We start from the raw sequence: 22,759 nt of genomic DNA on the forward strand, positions 1-22,759 counted from the left end.
TTGAGAAGCAAGTTAGTTAGGGAAGTAGAACCCAACTCCTGAGGACTCTTTGTCTTTTCCTTTACCCTTCTTCCACAGCGTGGGCTTGGGGGAAGATTCTCTATTCTCTTCTCCCCACTGGCAATAATATCTTGCTGTGGGGTCCCTATTGGGGAAAAATCATAATACACAGTAAGCAGTGAAAGTTATTAACATGAACTTTGTTGAAAGGTGGAAGCCTGGACTTGGTGACCTATTAAAAAATCATAACTTAGATTCTGAATCATAATTCAGATACTGAGTCATAACTTAGATACTGTGACTGGAACATGACCAGTACCCAGCCTTGAGTGCCTGACCATTTATACTGATAAATGCCCAGATTTCTGGGAATGGATTCAATACCAAGTATAAACTAAAATATTAGCCAAAATACTAAGTAAGCAGAAAAACTCCAAATATCCACCAACCCATGGTGAAGCACCATGACTCTTCCTCCCTTTGACTGATTTCTATAATTACCCTGGGGATTTTGGGAGGTCTTTGTGGGGATCTGCTAAATTATTTGGCTGCTGTTCCAGATTTCCTCTGTTTGTAAGTAATCATAACGATTGAGTAAACTCCTATAATAAATCTGGAGCTCCTTGACCTCTTCCTTTAGTATTGAATGCACACCCCAGTATGAAGGAGGTGCAAGGTTCCCCAGTCAGGTGAATTCCAGACCTTAATGCTAATGATTTGACTATTAGGAGATAGCATTCCCAACAGAGACCAGGCCCAGAGAATCTGGTTGTATGGCTATTTTGAGCTGTGGAGAGGAGGAGATCCAAGAGGGGTCAGTAAAGCAACTTAACCAAAGGAGATACCATGCAATATGAGGATATCATATGATGGAACCCTGAAATGCTGGGAATTTAAGTTGCCTTGGCTGTAAGTATTCTCTTGTTCTGTCCTTGTCGATCTGTGAACTTTATGTGTGCATCCACTCTTCTACTCTTGCCATGTATTTGATTTATAGGAATGTTTTGTAGTTATTCTTACTATGCCATTTTCTGCTGATCGTGTTGTGTTGACTACTAAAGGTAAATATAGGTCTAGTTGCTTGTGAGCTATAGTTTTAGGAGTCTGGATTCCCAGAGAACCTTGAAGCTAGGATTCCTAAGTAATTCAAACTGTGAGTATAAGTTTGGGTGCATCCCAGACAGGGTGCAGTCTATATGGAAGACAACTTCCTCAATTCCAAGTCTCCAAGAAATCGCAGTCATAAATAGAGACCAAGAAGACAGAGTTCAGTACAATATTCACCTATTTAGCACCTCTTAAGTGTAAGGTACTCTACTAGGTGCTGACACTGCTCTGTGAACCTCAGTCTCCTTGACTTTAAAATGGAAGACTTGAACTAGAAAGCTTCCCTCCTAGTTCTCATGTGATTAGTGACTATAGTGCCATTCATAGGTGTTAACAAACTTAATTTTAATTTTTTTTTTTTGTTCCAGAGCTGTGATTTCTTTTGAGCAGGGATCTGCACGTGAAAATTCTCACTATAGTGATAGAGAACCAAACCAGCTTTGCAATTTCTCATTGAAGAGGATTGCTTGGGACATAAGGAAGTTAACCAACTTGTCCAGGCTCACTCATACATACAGTATGTGTTGGGGGGGTGGGGGGAGACTTGAATCTTTTCTTCTCTAACTGGAAGACATTTCCTGATCCCCTACACTACATTTCTGTTCCCCAAGGTACAATGTGTTAAAGTGTCCCATTCCTTTGTGTTTGTTGAAAAGAGGCAAGTGATATGAAACAGAAATATTGTGTAAAGAAGAACCAGGGTGTAACTAGGACTGACCTCTTGGGAAGGAAAACTAGGATAAAACATTTCAGAAAATAGTAGTGAAGACAAAGAACAATCAATCTATAGATTTTAAAGTATATATTAAGTGTCTGCTCCCTGCCAGGCACTGTGCTAGGCAATGGAGACTCAAGAACAAAGAATAAATCCACCCCTGCTCTCAAGGAGGAAAGGTAAATAGAGCAGTTGTAATAGTAAATTAAAATGGAAAGATCCTTCTCATTAATTAATAGGCCCATATGATCTGCTTGGATCTCCTGGAAGCCTAGGTCACATGTGGTGGGAGGAGCTTTCTGAAAAGGCAGAACAGGAAGGGAGGAGAGGAACTGGGAGGAAGTGAGTGAGTGGGGTCAAGTCAGAGGGGAAAGAACAATGCAGGCAACTGACACAGGCCCAACTGACACATTGTGACAGGTGATGGTGAGAAGGCCCTGGCTGGGAGAGGGGAGGTTTGAGATTGATACATTGTGACAGTTGATGGTGGTCCTGGCTGGGGGAGGGGAGGTTTGAGACTGACACATTGTGACAGTTGATGATAAGAAGGCCCTGGCTGGGGGAGGGGAAGTTTGAGACTGATACATTGTAACAGTTGATGGTAAGAAGGCCATGACTGGGGAGGGGAGGCTTGAGAATGGCTTTGCCCCTGCTATGATCATGTTTATTAACTTCTTGGTCACCATGATGGATTTTGCTTTCTGGTTCTGGGATTTGACTTTCTGGTGTTTAAATAAATGTTTTTCTTCTGCCTTCTATATGGAGAGTCTTTTATACCTGGCGGTTGAGAACTACACTGGCATATTCATTGTCACCCCCAGTGCTGTGAATATACATGATATATTTGGCGTCACGAACAGGATCGCAAAGTAAAAAACTTCTATTTGGAGGCAGAAATGATTTAGAGGAAGACATTAATATCCCAGGATGGGAGAATTTACCACTTTCCTCACTAACAAGGGAATGGGCTAAAAGCACTGGAGCCTGTAAAAACTGGGAATTAAGGCTACAGGGGAAAGCTGGAGATTTGGAAAGGTGTTTGTAAGGAATACCAGTAAGACCAGGGAAGGAGTTGGCAGGGGTAAGTAGGAGAGACTGGATTTTACTAACGGCTTACCATGTTATGTGTAGAAACAGAGATGAGCTGCTTAAGGAAAAAATTCAGATGGAAAAAGAGTTAGCTAGTTTGCATGGGAATTCTCATCTTTCTGACTCTCCTTCACAAGAGCAGTCTGGGGGATCACAGGCATAAGGAAAGGCGGTTCATTTAGCTCAGAAGAAGATGAAGGCTGACAAAAGAAATGCACATCTGACCTTTGTCTGGTTGCCAGACCCAGCCTGGTTGCCACAGTGACAAAGGAAGTGAAATAATTTTAGAGGAAGAAGTTTCTCAGTCAGAAGCATGCCCACTAGTGAGACAGAAACAGGAGAACCAAGGAGGTAATTCAGTGTTTAGGGAAATAATAGAAGATTTTATTCAGTGGGAGGTCACAGAAATTCTGAGTAAATTCACCCAAAGGATGGAAGAATCATTAATATCTTGGATGGTGAGAATCAGTGACAACAAGGCTGGAGGAATAGCTATTGATCCTGTAGACTGCCTGACATTTATAGGTTTTAGTCAGAATCTTTTTGTACAGCAAACTTTTAGAGATTACAACACTCAAGGAGGTAACAATACAACTAATCTGTTAGTTTTGGCTGCAGATGGCTGCAGTAGGCAGTATCCTACTGACTGTGACCTAGTGGAGACAGAACCTGGTATACACTTAGGGACTGTATAAGAAAGTTAAAGGAGGAGGTAATGAAGACTGGAAATACAGATTCATATTGTGATACTCCCTTTGCAATTTACCATAGGAATATAATAGTGAAGACGGCTCCTCCTACTTACAAGCACTTGATTTTGACTCTAATAATTGGGGAAATAGGGCACCCTCTTTCAGAGGTACTGGACAAGATTTCACAGTTAGGTGACTTAGGAGACTGGGGAAAAGATAACATTGCTAGAGAGAGAAGAGTAAATAGCCAGTGGATTCAAAATCAGAATAAACTGACAAGGAGAGAATTGTTTACTGCTCTATTGAGATTAGGTTAGATTTTTAGAAGCATAGATGGTATTCCAACTAATGAACTATACAGAATGTACTGAGAAAAGGGACTTGATACTAGATGAAATAGAGAAGTAAGAACTATCCCTACAGATCCTGCTGAACCCTTGTATCCAAGTTTGTTGCACCTTCAGGGAGACTAGGAAGTTGGTCAAACCCCAACTCAGATTAGGATTAGCAGCTCAAGGAATGTATGTATTTGCTGGAGTGATAGATTCTAATTATCAAAGAGAAATTATTGTACCATTCCAAAATTTAGGTGGTGGACCCATACAGTTTTGTAAAAATGATAGAATAGTTCAAGTGATTATTACTCCTTGTCAAACAAGACCACTCGTGACAACTTACCCTTCTTCTGAAATAACTAACAGAGGAATTGAAGGAATAGGTTCTACTGATAGAATAAAATCGGGAGCTAAAGTATAGGTAAAACGGAAGCGAGACTGCGTTCCAAAGGCTGTGGAAATTATAGCACATGGGAAAGATAATACTGTTACTGTTGTTTATTCAGGAGAGGATGATTACCAAATTATATGCTTAACTCATATATTCTACCATGAATGAGGCTGTGATAGTGGGTTTATGGACTTCAGAACTACAGCTGACTCTGTATCTACCCGCTTCTGGTTATTGTTTCTTTGTTTTGTTTGTTTGTTTGTTTTTTGGTTTTTCATCTGTTAAACTTGTTTGTGAGATTTGTTTCCTACAGGCTTAGTACCCTTCACCTGCAGATGCCTGATCACTTAAGCCAGATATCACCTCCTGTTCATGATGGTGATGTGTCATCTCTGGAACCGAAGTTGACCAAACTCCAGATGACAGCTAAAGAACTGATCTCTCAAATGGAACCTCTTGGAGCAAGGACAGCTCTACATCCAATCTCAGCAGGAAGTAGTTGTGGAAGAAAAGACCTGCGTCCCTTACCCCAAAATTTTGGGCCCCATTTGTTGAGGGACAATGATGGGGTGTTTGTAATACCAGTTGCCCCACTGACCTATGTAATGAATATGAAAGATCTTGGGGCCGAATGTAATAGTAATTTAAAATGTAAAGATCTTTCTCATTAATTACTATTAATCATTAATATGATCTGCTTGGATCCTCTGGAAGCCTGGGTCACATGTGGTGAGAGGAGCTTACTGAAGAGACTAAACAGGAAGGGTAGAGCAGAACCAGTAGGAAGTGAGTGAGTGGGGTAGGGTAAGAGGGAAAAGAACTCAGGCCAACTGACACAGTGTGACAGTTGATAGTGAGAAGGCCCTCATTGAGGGAGAGGAGGTTTGAGACTGAAACATTGTGACAATTGAGAAGGCCCTGACTGGAGGAGGGGAGGTTTGAGACTGGTTTGCCCCCTGCTGTGATCATGGTTATTAACTTCTTGGATTTTGCTTTCTGGTTCTGGGATTTGGCTTTCTGGTATTTAAATGTTTTTCTTCTGCCTTCTATATGGAGAGTCTTATATACTTTGTGATTGAGAACTTTTCTGGCATACTCATAGTCACCACCAGTGCTGTGAATATTGCCCTGGCGATACAGCAGTGAAGTGAACAAGAAATAAAAAGCAATGTCAGGTCACCTGGCTTAGTTAATGGAGGAGTTAAGACTGCAACTCAGACCTTGTGATGCTCACAGTCCAGGCCTCTGATCACTAGAGCTTAACCCCACACAGGATGGATGCTGAATCAAAGGTAAGTGAGGACTGAGGACAGCTAGGAGCTAGATTTGAGTATGTCAAAATGCTGAGGCAGCAAAGAGGCACATCAATCACTAAGCAAAGATGGAAAAAGCAGAAGAGAATCTTTAGGAACTGAGCAGCAACAGGGCCCACTCCTCTCAATTCCCTCCCCTAACCTTTACCGGGTAGTCATGACAAATAGTCTGCCAGAGCAGCTAGCCAAGAGAGTTAGCTTTAAGAGTTATGGGTCTCAATTCCAGCAAGTAAGGAAAACAAAGTTAATTTTCAGTGACCTCTGGGGAGTACACAGTGGTTAAATTACAGGCAGTGTCAAGTAATAGCTGCAAATGCACAAAATGTAGGTGTTTCTCCATAAAAGAAAAAAATGAAACCTCTGGAAGAATACCTATCCTCAAAGAATGAGATCATTTTAAAATCTATTGGTATCTTTTGTTTTATGCCTCCTAAATTTCTGTATCTATTCCCTTCTCCTCTCCCAGAGAATCAGCCAATAAACAAAGAACATTTTTTAAAAGAAAGAAAAAGAAAAAGGTGGGAGCAATCAGCAAAAACAATAAATATATTGAAAAAAATTCTGAAAATTTATGTAGTGTTCATATCTGCTGTGGACCTCTCACTCCTACAAAAAGGCAGGGGAAAGTGTCTTCTCATATCTTCTTTGGGACCATGTTTGTTTTTTGTAATTTTGCAACATTCTATTTTTATTGTTTTGTGGATGTTAAAGAATAAAGTTTTATTGGAAAGAGGGAAATGCTTCAAAGGAAAAACAAAAAGAGGGGAAAATTGATGAATCCTAAACTTTGTCAGATGATTGAAGGGTAGAAAAAAATAATAAAGTGATAGAAAAAAATGATAGAGAACCTTTGGAGCTACAGAAGGGCCTTAAGGCTCTCCCCATAAAGGGTGAGTCTGAACTCTTGGGGTAGGAGCCAGCCTGTCATGCTCTAAGAAACACAAAATGACCTACTTCTTGGGATCAACAGGCACTATCAGGAAGAAAGTCAAGGGAAAAAAAGAGATGAGTCGTTCTGTTTGGCAGCTTCCCGCTGAGAAAGACTAAGCGGTCATAAGTTATGCCAACACAAACAGTTGGAAGGTATGCTGGAATGGTATGCAGAATCTTCCAAAACCTATTAAAAAACAAACAAACCTGACAAGCGTTATCCACTTCTTGTGATTCATCAAGAGCAGGGACAGCCGCAGAAGAAACCTGGAGAGCATTGTTACAGAGTGTGAAGATGAGCTAGCATTTTTACAGCATCTTCAGCTTAGCCAAGCATTTTACACATAGATAATATGGATAACTGGATTTTCACATTGAACCTGGGAACAAGATGCTACTATTATCCCCATTTTACAATTGAGTATACTGAGGCAAAAGTTAAGTGACTTGCTCAGGGTCACACAGCCAGCCAGAGCCTGAGGCTCTGATTTCACATCCAAGACCATCTACCATTCCACTTAGCTGGGCAAGTACTAAGCAAAACTGGATATCTTAGGGTCGTGCTCTCATCACTGCTAACAATCAGAGGTAGGAGCATCGGAAGAGAAAATTGTCTTTGGCAAGCCAATAGCTGATAAGGATAGTGTTTAAAATGGAGTTTAAAGTCTTGGCAGATAATTTAGGATAGAGGAAGAATGAACTCATGATTGAGTGTATCTAACAAGAGTCAATAAAACTAGATTTATAAAACTGATCAAAAGGGCTTTATATTAAAAATAAAGGTGAGAGAAGAAAAGCAGCCACTTACTCCACCTTCTTAGGTTCCACAAAGAGCAGTAGACACAACACAGGATTTACATCAGGGAAGAAATCCAGAAATTCACAGGAAAAAATATTCAAGAAGGGAATAATTTCAGATCTCTCTATATAAATGTAAAGATTTCAGATAATAAACAAGGTGGTCTGGGATATCATAATATAAAAGACAAATTCAACCTCAGAACTATCACAGAGGCACAATGGGCCATGACTTGTTGTGATATGATTCTGGAAGGTTTCACCTCATCCAAAAGGAACAGAATGGATACAAGGGGCAATGGAGTATCCGTGTTGATAATTATAACTGATGCTGACTTGGTGATTTACATACGTGTTCTCATTTGAGCCTCACAACAGGGCTGTATCCGCATTTTAAAAATAAAGAAACTAAGACTGGAGGGAGATTAAGTGACTCAGCCCTTGTTACAGAGCGAGTATCAGAGGTAGTTTGTGAACCTGTCTTTTTGCCCTGTATCTGCAAGATCATGCTGCCTCTTGACACACATACTCCTGTGGCAAAAAAAAAACAAAAACCAAAAAAAACCATAAGCCAGAGATATAAAGGACAAATATGAGTTTTAGAAATAGATTACAAATCTGGCACAAAGCAGCTGATAAAGTATTGATATAAAAACAATAACGATAGCTAGCCTGGTACTGTGCTAAGGGCTTTACAAATATTTTATTTCACTTGATCCTCACAACAGTCCTGGGAGGTAGGTGCTATTATCCACGTTTTACAGTTACCGAGTCAAATAGAGACTAAGGGACTTGCTCAGGGTTACACTATTAAGTGTAATTGTTAAATGTCTGAGGTTGGATTCGAACTCAGGCCTTCCTGAATCCAGACCCAGTGCTCTATCCACTGTGATACCTAGCTGCCATTCTGTTGTACCAAGAACAATCATTGGACTCAGAGAGATAGACTAAACATTGTTAACAGGAAGTTCCATTTACAGAGTGTGGCCTAGCTTGTCTCTCCCCTGATTAAGATCATATCTGAAAGATTACAATGGACTTGGAAGTTCATTGATAATGTGGAGCCTGATCAGAGGAAAACATGTAGAATGGTGAGAAAACTAGAGAAGATGCTTTAAGAGCATTGATTTAAGAATCAGAGGATGTTTAGCCTGGGACAAAAATAACATTGGAGACACTAACTGGAGTCTTCACACATAGCTGCTTTCAGATTTCTGAAGGGTTGCCATGGGGAAGAAGGATTAGATTAGTTCTTCATGGTCCCAGAGGACAGAGGTAGATAGGTTTGGTAAAAGTTGTAGGGAAGCAGATTTCAGCTCTAAAAATGACAACTGTCCAAATATAAAACAGGCTACCTCTGGAACAAGTCAAGCCCATAGGACAGATCTTCAAGCAGAGGTTTCTGTTCAGGTATGAGTTAGACAAGGTAAATTCTAAGAGTCCTTCAGACTCTGAGATTCAGTAATTCTGTGATTTTTTTTTTTACTTGACATGCAAGATAAGTGAGGAGATAGACAACATATGTGTGTAGTGGAGTATGCTTTGACTAATTCTCACAGCCAGGCTGCTACATTATCAGGGCTCTAGGATATTGTGAGGTTCTTTCTTTGCTGCCACCATGGGTTCTAGCCCCCTCTGGTTCTGTTACCACCATTGATAGGAATCATTGACCAGACTCCAGGTCCACTTGTTCTTTACTACAAAACAAGTGATAGAGGATGTGAACTCAAGTCTTTTTGCACTGTATCTACAAGGTCATGCTGCCTCTTAGCACACAGAGTCACGTGGAAAAAGAAGATACATGAACCAGAGACATAAAGGATGGTATAAAGTATGTGGGTGCAGAGCAAAGAAGCTAAAGTTAATAATTTTTACAAAAGGATATTCATTTCCAATAAACAACAAGAAGAGCATACAAATGTTTCCTCCAGTACTTCAGAGGTATAGTCTCCCTATATCACTTTGATCTCTGGGGAGAACATTCCAAACTTAGCCAAATTCCTCCGTATCATTGGCCCCACCAAAGTCAAGATCACAAGTGGCATTCTTCCAGATGAGTCTTTGTTTCAACCACTGTCAGGCTGGAGCTCTGAAAACCACTCACAAAGGTCATCCTTTGCACCTCTGTATATCAGTACTTGAATGGTAGCAAATATGAATTCTGGAATACCAGAATAGTGAGGCACCCTTTGGACCTTTCAAACTCCCAAGGAATGTAGAACCCACTCATTTTATGTGTCTCTTTGAATGAAGGTGTCAATGAGTTCCCTCAAGAGTGCTGAGGCCAAAAGGAAGTGGCTAAAGCCATTAGGTCTTTTTGAATATTACCTGATCCAAAGAGCTTCCTCATTCACCTTAATTAAGAGGAACTAGGTAGTTATAGTATGGGTAGTAGTTCTACATGCTTCATAGTCTTTCCATGGCTTCTATTCCAGGTCATCATAACTCCTCCGGAAGCACAATCTCCAACGTTTTCATATTAGCAGACACCATCAGAAGCACTCTGCACATACACCAGACTCTCATTACTCATGAGTGAACTATAGCTATTGTCTGTGTTCTTGGGGGAAAAATGTGAATTGGGAAAGTGCTACAAGATTGGAAATGAACAAATAGGGTCATATTATTAAAATAAGAGAAAAAGGTAGATTCTTCAAATTATGTAGTGGTGAGTTTGATATTGATTTCTTGCCAAATTTGATAGGATATTGTCTTAAGAACAACATAGAGAGATGTGGCCCAAGTGGCAGTTCAATCACGTGGCTTCAAAACTAGTTCAATACGTAGACCCAACAAGTAGAGACTAATAAATATACATCAGACTAGAGTGTCTTGGGAAGTTCTCTTTAGATGTACTCTGTTTAATGTTTCTATCAGTGACTATGATAAAGATATGTAGTTGGCATGTTTATAAAATTTGGAGATAACACAAAGCTGGAAGAGATAGCTAGTAAAATGAATGACAGTCAAGATCCAAACACTCAAGTTCAAAACAGAATTAATTATTCCATAAACCCACCCCTGTTCCCAATGTCTTTATTTCTTTCCACTGTCTTTCCAATTGCCCAGGGCAGGTTCACAACCTTGTAGTCATCCTTTACAATTCATTCTCTCCTGCACCCAACATATCTAATCAATTAAGTCTTTTTTCATACTTTTATTTTTTCAATTAATAAGCATTTATTTTCTCTCCCTCCTACCTCTCCCCATTAGAAAAAAAGTCTTAAATATGCATAGTCAAGCAAAGTAAATTTCCACATTCACCACACATATAGTCTTGTCTTAAGTCTATTGCTCTCTGCCAAGAGGGAGGTAGAATGTTTGGACTTCAGTCCTTTGGGATTAAGGGTGGTAATTGCATTGATCATAGTTAAGTCATTCATGCCTTTTTGTCTTTAAATATTGTTATTCTTATTCCCTTGGTTCTGTTCACTTTATTCTGCATTAGCTCAAAAACCTTCCCAAGTTTCTCTGTAATCATCCCCAGAGTACCCACCATTTCTGTAATTACTGAAAAAGTATCTCATATACATGTAATGGAATGCTATTATCCCATAAGAAATGGTGGAGGGGACAGTTTCAATGGCCAAATCTTGTCAGTTTGACTTCCATCTCTCCTATTCATCCCCTTCTCTTCACTTATCATAGGTCAGATTCTTAATACCTCTTGTCTACACTTAGACAATAGCCTTCTAAGCAGTATCCTTCCTGTTCTATTCCCCAAACAGCTACCAATATGATATTACAGAAGCATAGGTCTTACAATGTTATTCTTATACTCAGTTGGGTCCCTATCACCTCAAGGATAAATACAAACTTCTCTTCTTGCCATTTAAAATCCTTCATAATTTGTCACCAATCTATTATTCCAACCCTATTATATATTACTCCCCTACCAGCAATCTATGGTCCAGGCATGCTGGCCTTCTTGCCACTCCTCACATATGACAACTTATGCCTTATATCCATACTCTTGTGTGAACTGTCCCCCATGACTGGAAGGACCTTCCTCTTTATATCTGCCTCTTAGAACTTCCTTCAGAACTTGACTCAGACAGCACCTACTCCAGGAGGCCTTTTCAGATTTTTCCATCCACCCTCACCTCTCCCCCCAAAAAAGTATCCCTTATTTATTTTGTATCTATTTGTATACATGTTGTCTCCTCCATAGGATGTAAGCTTCTTATGTGCAGAAGATGTATCATTTTTGGTTTTGAATCTCTCACGCTGTGCCAACCAGTTGTTAGGTACTTAACAAATACTTGTTGGTTTATTGATTAAAAAAGGTCTTGACAGGCTGGAATGTTGAGTTGGATTAAATAGGATGAAATGGAATAGGGATAAAGGTGATTTCTGATATTTGGGTGCAAAATATAAACTCTACAATAGAGCAAAGGAAAACTATGAGCAGAAAAGGATTTTGTGGAAAGGATTCATAAGATTTACTGGATTATGAGTGATACATGAGTCAACAGTATGATACTGCACCCAGAGAAGTGAATGCAGTCTTGGGCTCCATTGAGAAATGCCTAGGACTTGGGAGGCTGAGAGTCTGACTATAACCACAGTGTTTGGTTTTCAAATCCCCCACAGAGCTCAGCACGGTGCCCCGAACATAACGGGCGCTCAATAAATGTTTGTTGATTGTTTGATTTCTGACTTTCCACCCTCCCTCTGTCTCTACCTTAAGAAGTTTAATATAAAACAGTAAACTGAGGAAGAAATTAAGGAGGAACATAAGTTTCCTGGAAGAAAAGTTCTGCATTACATTTTCTCTAGACATATTAGGAATGGAAAAAGAAAAATTACAGTTTGAAACATGTTGTTCAAAAAATCAAACTGTCACCTCCCTTAGGCCACCAATTTTGAAAAAAAAAAATATATATGTATATATATATGTATATATATGTATATATATATATACATATATATATATATATATATATATAAATATTCCTCTTCTTTTTTTTTCTGTAGCCAGCTACCCTGCTGAACAGATGATCAGGCAGGGGCCAGAATGACCTTGGCATAGCTGTTTTGTCAGGCCTCAGCATTTTTCAAAGACTCTAGAGCTACAGACTTTTATAATAACCTTTTATTTCATTCCTAGCAGCAACAATTTTGCGAAGTAAGCTGCTCTTGGGACCTTCATTAGACAGCTGAGGAAAACTGAAGGGGAAGATGGAATGACCTGCTTCAAGCCCAGGGTAAGTCGCTGACCAAGCCAGACCTCACACGAAGTTTCTGCCTGTTAGGACTCTTGGTTGGTGGGAGGAAGGGCCAGGGCAGTAAACCTGCCTATTTACGTTTATGGACTTGTTTAGATGGCAGAGACCAGAAAAATCCATTCCAAATTTGGAGAACAACTTTGAAGGGAAACCCATTCACATTCAGAAGCACAAGATCACAACTCTGAGAGGTGGAAAGACGTACAGCAGCCAGCCTGTGCAAGTCATCCTTAAAAGGGATTCTCATGCTATCATCCCCAGCTACGAGACAGTCAGCCTCTGCTTGAAGACTCTAAGGACCCAGCACTTCCCTAGGCAGTGCATTCCTCTTTGGGGGAACTCCAATTATTAAAGAAGTTGTTTGTTCTTTTTGTAATTTCCGTTCATCACTTTTGATTCTCTCCCCTGGGGCTAAATAGAATAATTCTAACCCCTCCAATGTAACAGTCCTTCAGATCTTTGAATGAGGTTTTCTCTTCTCTGTTCTAAATATTCCCAGTCTCTTCATTTGATCTCATATGACTTGGACTCCAGGCCCTTTGCCATCCTGGCTGTCCTCCTCCAGATGTTCTTAAGCTAACAATGTTCTCCTTAAACTGTGGCATCCAGAAATGTGTGTGTCCAACTAGGGCAGTACACGGCCTGCTTCCCTATTTCCCAAGGTGGTGCCTCTTAGTGCAGTCCAAGAGCACATTAACTTTCTTAGTGGTTACTGTGATCAAACAGCTGACTCTTAGTGAACTTGGTTAACTAAAATTCCAAGATTTTGTAGACAAACTGCTCTCTAGCCATGCCTATCCTATCCTATACTTTTGAAGATGATTTCTTTAACCCAAATGTAAGACTTCAAATATATCCTTATTAAGTTTTATCCTTGTTTTTGCATGTTTTATTTTTCCCCCAATTACATGTTATTTTTAATAGTATCTTATTTTTTCCCCAATTATATGTCAAGACAATTTTTAGCATTCATTTTTGCAAATTTTGAGTTCCAAATTTTTTTCCCTCCCCTCTTTTGAAAATGGTAGACAATTTGATATAGGTTATACATGTGCTGTCACATAAAGTATATTTTCATATTAATCACAGTTGTGAAAGAAGAAACATCAAAGGAAAAAACGTGAAAAAGAATAAAGTGAAAAAAATATGCTTTGATCTACATTCAGAGTACATCAGCTCATTATCTGGAGGTGGATAGCATTTTCCTTCCTGAGTCCTTGTGTTTCTGGGAAGAGCTGGGTCATTCATAGTCGATCATCATACAATGTTGCTGATACTGTGTACAATGTTTTCTTTGTTCTCCCCGTTTCACTTTGTGTCAAATCTTTCCTACAAGTCTTTCCAGGTTTTTCTGAAATCTGCCTGTTAATCATGTCTTATTGCACACTAGTACTCCATTACATTCTTATACCAAAGTGTGTTCAGCCATTCCCCAACTGATGGGCATCCCCTCAGTTTCAAATATTTTGCCACCACAAAAAGGGGTGCTATAAATATTTTTGCACATGTAGGTCCTTTTCCTTTTTTTAAGATCTCTTTGGCATACAGACCTAGGGGTGGTATTTCTGGATCAAAGGGTATGCACAGTTTGCTTTCCCTTTGAACATAGTTCCAAACTGCTCTCCAGAATGGTTAGATCAGTTCACAACCCCACCAACAGTATCAGTGTCCCAAATTTCCCACATCCTCTTCAACATTTTTCATTTGCCCTTTCTGTCACATAAACCAATGTGATAGGTGTGAAGTAATACTTCAGTGTCGTTTTAATTTGCATTTTCCCAATCAATAGTATTATAGAGCATTTTCTCATATGCCTATATACAGCTTTGATTTACTCACCAGAAAACTGCCTTTTTATATCCTTTGACCACTTATCATTTGGGAAATGGCTTATAGTCTTATGAATTTAACTCAGTTCTCTACATATTAGAGAAATGAGGCCTTTATCAGAGATACTTGCTGTAAAGACTGTTTCTCAGCTTTCTGCTTTCCTTCTAATTTTGGTTGTATTGGTTTTGTTTGTATAAAAGCTTTTCATTTTATTTTAATCAAATGATCTATTTTACATTTCATAATGCTTTCTATCTCTTTTTGGTCATGAATTCTTCCCCTTCCCCATAACAGGAAGACTATTCCTTGCCCTTCAAATCTTGCACCCATTTTGACATCATACTGGTGTACGGTGTGAGACGTCTATATCAAGTTTGTGTTCTATTGTATTCTAGTTTTCCCAGCAGTTTTTGCCAAATAGTAAGTTATTATTCCAAAGGCTGAAGTCTTCGAGTTTATCAAACACTAACTTACTTTGGTCATTGACTACTATGTCTTATGTACCTACCTTATTCCACTGATCCACTACGGTATTTCTTAGCCAATACCAGATTGTTTCAATGGTTTCCACTTTGTGATACAGTTTGAGATCTGGTATTGCTAGACCACCTTCCTCTGTATTTTTTTTCATTAATTCCTTGATATTCTTGACCTTTTCTTCCAGATGAATTTAGTTTTAATTTTTTCTAGATCTATAAAATAATTTTTGGTAGTTTAATTGGTATAGCACTGAATAAGTAAATTAATTTAGGCAGAATTGTCATTTTTATTATATTGGCTTGGCCTACTCATGAGCAATTTTATATTTTCCCAACTGTTTTTATCTGATTTTATTTGTATAAAAAATATTTATTTGTATAAAAAGTAATTTTGTTCATGTGGTTCTTGGATTTGTCTTGGCAGGTAGACTCTCAAGCATTTTAGATTATTGACAGTTATTTTAAATGGAATTTCTCTTTCTATCTCTTGTTGCTGGGCTTTACTGGTCATGTAAAGAAATGTTGATGATTTATGAGGAGTTTATCTTATATCTTGCAATTTTGCTAATGTTGTTAATTATTTAATAGCTTTTTATCTGATTCTCTATGGTTCTCTAAGTATACCACCATATCATCTACAGAAGAGTGATAGTTTTGTATCTTCGTTGCCCATTCTAATTCTTTCTATTTCTTTTTCTCCTTGTATTTCTAAAGCTAACATTTCTAGTATTATATTGGTTAATTGTGGTGATAATGGACATCCTTGCTTCACCCCTGATCTTATTGGGAAGGCTTCTAGCTTATCTCCATTATAGATAATGTTTGCTGGTGGTTTTAGATAGATAGTACTTATCATTTTAAGGAAAGCTCCCTTTATTCCTATGCCCTCTAGTGTTTTTAATAGGAATGGGTGCTATATTTTGTCAAAAGTTTTTTCAGGATCTATTGAGATAATCATATGATTTCTGTTGGTTTTGTTATCTATTTGGTCATTATGTTGATAGTTTTCCTAATATTGAGCCAGCTCTGAATTCCTAGTATAAATCCCACTTGGTCATAGTGTAGAATCCTTGTGATATATTTTTGTAATCTCCTTGCTAGTATTTGAAATTTTTGCATCAATATTCATTAGGGAAATTAGTCTATAATTTTCTTTGTCTATTTTAGCTCTTTCTGGTTTAGGTATTAGCACCATATTTGTGTCATAAAAGAAGTTTGTTAGGACTCTTTCTTTGTCTATTTTTCCAAATAATTTATATAGTATTAGAATCAATTATTCTTTGAGCGTTTACTAGAATTCACTTATGAATCCATCTGACCCTGGTGATTTTTTCTTAGGGAGTTTATTAATGGTTTGTTAATTTCTTTGTCTAAGATGAGATTATTTAAGCAATCTATTTTCTGATCTGTTAATCTGAGTAATTTATTTTCATAAATATTCATCAATTTCACTCTGATTTTAAGATTTATTGTCATTTAATTGGGCAAAATATTTCCTAATGATTGCTTTAATTTTTTTCTTCATTGGTGGTGATTTCATTGTTTTGATTTTTGATACTGGATATTTGGTTTTCTTCTTTCCTTTTGAAAATAAAAATAAAAAATAGTTCATCTATCTTCTTATTTGTTTTTTGAATGAAACCAGTTCCTAGATTTATTTATTAGTTCAATAGCTTTTTTTAAATGCTCGATCTTATTAATCTCATCTTTGATTTTCAGTGTTTCCAATTCAGTGCTCAATTGAGCATTTTTAATGTGTTCTTTTCCTAATTCTTTTATTTGTGTGCCCAATTCAGTGATCTGATTTTTCTTTTCAATATTGTTGATGTAAGAATTTAGAGAAATAAATTTTCCAGGAAGTATTGCTTTGGCTGCATCCCATAAATTTTGGTATGTTATCTCATTGTAGTCATTATCTTTAATGAAATGATCTGATAGTTCTGAATTTTGGCTATAATGTTCCTTGGAGTTTTTATTTTGTGACCTCTTTCCTGAGGTGATCAGTAGATTCTTTTAATGTCTATTTTGCCCTCTGGTTTCAGAAATATCATGGTAGTTTTCCTTGATAATTTCTTGAAAGTTGCTGTCCAGATCTTCCTTTTGATTATGGCTTTCAGGTAGTCCAATAATTCTGTCATTGTCTCTCCAAGATCTATTATCCAGGTAAGTTGTTTTTCCCATGAGGTATTTTACATTTTTTCATTCTTTTGAATTTGTTTGATTGATTCTCGACATCTCTTAGAATCATTGGCTTCTGCTTGCTCAATTCTAACTTTTAAGGAGTTGTTTCTTCAATTAGCTTTTGTACTTTCTTTTCTATTTGGCCAATTGTACTTTTTAAGGAGTTGTTTTCTTTTTCCAAGCTTTTAACTCTTTCTTCATAATTCTCTTACATCCCTCTCATTTCTTTCCCCAATTTTTTCTTCTACCTCTTTTATATGATTTTTAAGTTCCTTTTTGGTTATTTGGTTCCATGAATTCTTTCTGGACTTGAGACCACTTCCCATTTTCTTTAGGGTTTTGCCCATAAGTGTTTTGAATTTGTTGTCCTCTTCTGAGTTTGTCTTGATCTTCCCTGTCAACATAATAACTTTCTGTGGTCAGATTCTTGTTGTTGTTGTTTTTTGCTCATCTTTTTTTGGCCTTTTTCCTTTCTTTAAATTTCAGCTTTGCTCCTGGGGTGGAAGGGACACTGTCTCAGGCTTCTTGTACCAGGGCTGCAGGTGCTAGCTGTTTACCTAGTGCCTTCACTGATGTTACCCTGTCTGGTGTTGCACTGAGGGGGTGTGGTGGGAGGTGACTGGTGCTGCTGGAGACCATAGGGGTCTGGCAGCTTACCTGGTGCTGAATTATGATCCTTGTGCTTGTACCTGGCATGTGCTGAGGCTGGTGAGGTGTTTCTGTGTTTCCTTGGGGACATACTGAAGCATTTGTGGATCTGTCCACTGGAAGTTGCCTGTTTGCCTGGGATGTGCTGAATCACATGCCTGTTGTTAGACCTGGAGCCTGGCTGTTCCCCTACCTATGCTGAGGCAGGTGTGGGTTCCTGTATGGTGGTGTTTGCCTGGGACTCAGGGTCTACCACTAGTTTACTGAGGTGCAGCTTGCTACTAGCTTGCTGAAACAGTTCCTTTTCTTGACTACACTACCTTTTACCTGAGTGAGAAAGACCTTTCTTACTAATCTTTCAAGTTTCTTGGGCTCAAGGATTGTTTCATCCTGTCTCTTTGCTGGTTCTGCTGCTCCAGGATTTGTTTGGGGTTGCTATTTTATGGTTGTTCGGAGGTGAATATGGGAGAGTTATGGTGATTTACTGCTTACTTTGCCACCTTGGCTCCTGAAAGTTCCCAATTACATGTCAAAACAATTTTTTAATATTTATGTTGTTTTTTTTATTCTATCCCTCCCTCCCTCCCTTCTCCTTTCACCTCCCTGAAATGGCAAGCAATCAGATGAATTTTATCTTAATAGATTTAGCTCAATGCTTAAGATACCAACTTGGTCTCCCAACGTGTTAGTTCTCCCTCCCAGTTTTGTGTCATCTGCAAATGTGATGAGCATTCTATCTAGGCCTTTATCCAAGGAAATGCAGAAAAATGTTAAACAGCACAAGTTCAAGCACAGATCCCTGAGGCACTCCAAAGAAGGTCTTCTGCCAAGCAGACATTGAACTATTGACAACCAACCACTGAATCTAGATGTTCAAACAAATTCAAATTCATCTAATGCCATTGTTGTCTGATCTATAGTTCCCCATTTTAAGACACAAATGGTATGAAATACTTTATCAAACACTTTAGAAAAACTGAATTTTATACACACACACACACACACACACACACACACACACACACACACACACACTACTACATCTACATCAATTCCTTTAGCTAACTCTGAATTATTTCCCTTTTTATCTCCATAATTTCACACTTGAGAGTTTGCCCTCTCTCTTGGGCTGTTTCCCTATATCATTTTGTTTCATTATATCCTGCTTATCTTTCCTCCAAACCCCTTTCAATCTACTCTCCCCAAATCTAAGGTCCACATCTGACTATACTAGATTTCCTTTCCTTTCTTCCTCACAAATTCTAGGACAATGCATTCACTTCAGCCTACCACCAAAGTTCTTATCCTTTCCACCGTAATGACCAGTTTGTTCCAGTTAGTAAGAATCAGCTTCAAAATTGAATTTCCCCCTTTTTCTTTCCCTACCTTTTGACAGATGAAATCATCATTAAGGCAAATTAAGAAGTTTTTAGCTGCTCTAATTTTGGCAGAGAGGGCTCCACATGCATATATAATTAAAGTCTCCCATACTAAATCATGGTTCTATGCCAGGCTTGTGAGCCTTTGTCCAAACATCTCATCTATTTCTCCCTTTTTTTGGGTGACAGTAGCATATTCTGATGACAAAATCATTTATGTTTCTTCCTCCTTTTATTTTTATCTAAATGTTTTACACTTTACTTTCCCAGATTGGTTTCTGAATTTCCTCATAAGAAGGTATCTTTTTAAAGGTTTTTTGTTTTGTTTTTTTTTAATTTGCTTTGCCAATAATTTTCTCCTTTTCTTTCTTGAATATTTTCAATAATTCACTCTTTTTTCCCTAAAATAATCTTTCTTGATCCTTCTCCTTAAACTTTCTCTCACAAAAACAAGAAATCATCATAATCTGTTAACTCTGACTTGAGACAAACAGAACATTCAAATTGTTACTCAAGAAAATCCAAAGAAAAAGCAATTATTCTTTAAAAGAGGCCCCTACACAAGATCTCAAAGTTTGGAATCTCACAAGTAACTTCTAACAGGCTCATTATTTTTAAATTCCATATAGGAGCTTCAGAAATGAATATATTTATGTTATAATGAAATCTCTTTCAAAAACATTGTCTCTTCCATGGTTTTAGCATAATCCTTACTTGAGGTTATTGGTGGAATAAACTTTATGATCTTTGGGAAACAAGTACTCCACATAACAACATTATGATATACCTAAGCATACTTGATAACCTAAACTCACAACTATACCCTTATTAGTTCACCTATCTGAAATTATCTCATTTCTTTGATATCTCAGCACCTCTTTTCCCTCCGTGTATAATAGACGGAGTCTACTCCAGCAAAATGAAATTAGTTGAGACAATTAATTCTAGTGCAAACTCATATATCCCTATTGAGAGGAAATGTGCATAATTGCAATATCCCAAGTGTCTCTCTGTTTAAGGTGACAATCTTAAGCCTAACCAACATAAAGACAACTAAAAAATGTTAAGCAATCTACTTTGACAGAAGATATCTTGGAGTCATCTTTGACTTTGTCTTCTCTGAGCCTTATCTTATATCACCCATAGTCTGTCTGTCACCAAGTTCTGTTGACTCTTTCTTTGAAATAAATCTCACATATGTCCCCTTCTTTCAAATCCCACCATCAATGAGTTCCAATGTCCAGTTACTCATTATATCATACCTGCATTATTACAATGATCCCCTAACTAATTTCCCTGCCTCCAGGCTCTACTTCTGATCCAACCCACATACTTATCTTCCTAAAACTTGCTCAATCACTTCAAATGGCTCTCCATTTCTTATAGGATAAGAAAGTCATACAACTTTAGCCTGACAATCAAGGTCCTCTATATCTGATCTTAACTTTCATTTCCAAAACTCAAAATGTCAGAGCAGAAAGGGACTTAGGGATCATCTAATTTAGCTCCATAATTTTACACATGTAGAAACTTAAATCCAATGAAATTAAGTGGCTTGGGGGGCGGAGCCAAGATGGCAGAGTAGAAAGATGCACATACTCTAGCTCTTTCCCTGCAGCCCATAAAATACCTGTAAAAAATGACTCTAAACAAATTTTAGAGCAGTAGAAACCACAAAATGACAAAGTGAAAGAGATTTCCAGCCCAAGGTAGCCTGGAAGGCCAACAGAAAAGGTCTACCACATGGGGAGTGGAGCCAAGCAAAACACAGCCTGGCTTGGGCCTCATGGCCTGGCAGGGATAGGACCCAGAACAGGCCTCAGGGAGTGGAAGCCCCAGTAGCAGTGGCAGTTTTCAGATCCTTCAACCCACAATCACCAAAGACAGCTTCAAAGGTCAGTGAGAAAGCTTTTTTCAGCTGAATGACAAGGGAGCAGGGTCCTCCCCTAATCCCAGCCCCAGGCAACTGATACTGCAGAGGAGGAGTTGACAGTGCTGGTAGCAGTGGCAGCAGCAGCAACATCTATTTTTGGAGGGCTCCACCTAAAGAATTGAGTCACTGATGTGAGTCTCAGTCCTGAGTGGAACTGGTGGAAGATCTGGAAAGTGAATTCTACTTGCTGATCCTGGGCAGAAAAGCTTTGATAGGTCCTAAACCAATGTGCAGGCCAGGAGAGGAATAAACTCCTCTCCCCTGATTGTGCCACCTTGGAGGAACTGAGAACTTACAGGTCCTCAGAGTATACCCTCCTCATGACAAAGGACTCAAAAGTCAAGTAATTGGCTGGGGAAATGCCTAAAAAAGGGAAAAAAATAAGACTATAGAAGGTTACTTTCTTGGTGAACAGGTATTTCCTTCCATCCTTTCAGATGAGGAAGAACAATGCTTACCATGAGAGGATTCCAAAATAAATACGCAATGCTCTCAGGCCATGGAAGAACTCAAAAAGGATTTTGAAAATCAAGTTAGAGAGGTGGAGAAAAAATTGAGAAGAGAAATGAGAGCGATGCAAGAAAACCATGAAAACTTGTCAACAGCTTGCTAAAGGAGACCCAAAAAAATGCTCAAGAATATAACACTTTTAAAAATAGGCTAACTCAATTGGAAAAAGAAGTACAAAAAGCCAATGAGGAGAAGAATGCTTTAAAAAGCAGGATTAGCCAAATGGAAAAGGAGGGTCTAAAGTTCACTGAAGAAAATAGTTCTTTAAAAATTAGAATGGAACAGATGGAAGCTTATGACTTTATGAGAAATCAAGAAATTACAAAACAAAACCAAAAGAATGAAAAAATGGAAGGTAATGTGAAATATCACATTGGGAAAACAACTGACCTGTAAAATAGATCAAGGAGAGACAATTTAAAAATTATGAGACTACCTGAAAGCCATGATCAAAAAAAGAGCCTAAACATCATCTTTCATTAAATTATTAAGGAAAACTGCCCTGATATATTAGAACCAGAGGGCAAAATAAATATTGAAAGAATCCACCGATCACCTCCTGAAAGAGATTTGAAAAGAGAAACTCCTAGGAATATTGTAGCCAAATTTCAGAGTTCCCAGGTCAAGGAGAAAATATTGCAAGCAGCTAGAAAGAAACAATTTGAGTATTGTAGAAATACAATGAGGGTAACATAGGATCTGGCAGCTTCTACATTAAGGGATCAAAGGGCTTGGAATATGATATTCCAGAAGTCAAAGGAACTGGGCTTAAAGCCAAGAATCACCTACCCAGCAAAACTCAGTATAATACTTTAGGGGAAAAAATGGTCTTTCAATGATATAGAGGACTTTCAAGCATTCTTCATGAAAAGACGAGAACTGAATAGAAAATTTGACTTTCAAACACAAGAATCGAAAGAAATGAAAAGGTAAACAGGAAAGACAAATAATAAAGGACTTTCTAAAGTTGAACTGTTCAAATTCCTACTTGAGACTTTTCTCAGTATTTGGGTCATTGGAGGGATTATACACACACATACACACACACACACCTAGTGTGTATATATATGGAGAGAGAGAGAGAGAGAAAGAGAGCACAGGGTGAGTTGAATAAGAAGGGATGATATCTAAAAAAATAAAATTAAATGGTGAGAGAGGAATATATTGAGAGGAGAAAGGGAGAAATGGAATGGGGTAAATT

The 22,759-nt window shown here is 38.2% G+C and overlaps 1 long non-coding RNA gene across 1 annotated transcript; it reads left to right on the forward strand.

Moving 5' to 3' along the window:
- The first annotated feature begins 3,224 nt into the window (after positions 1–3,224).
- LOC140501592 (uncharacterized) lies at positions 3,225–16,383 on the forward strand. The gene is made up of 3 exons (XR_011966258.1): positions 3,225–5,621; positions 12,481–12,577; positions 12,695–16,383. It is a non-coding gene; the product is annotated as an uncharacterized lncRNA (long non-coding RNA).
- Positions 16,384–22,759: the final 6,376 nt, after the last annotated feature.

This window comes from Notamacropus eugenii, chromosome 4 (genome assembly GCF_028372415.1).
Source record: "Notamacropus eugenii isolate mMacEug1 chromosome 4, mMacEug1.pri_v2, whole genome shotgun sequence".
Taxonomy (NCBI): domain Eukaryota; kingdom Metazoa; phylum Chordata; class Mammalia; order Diprotodontia; family Macropodidae; genus Notamacropus; species Notamacropus eugenii.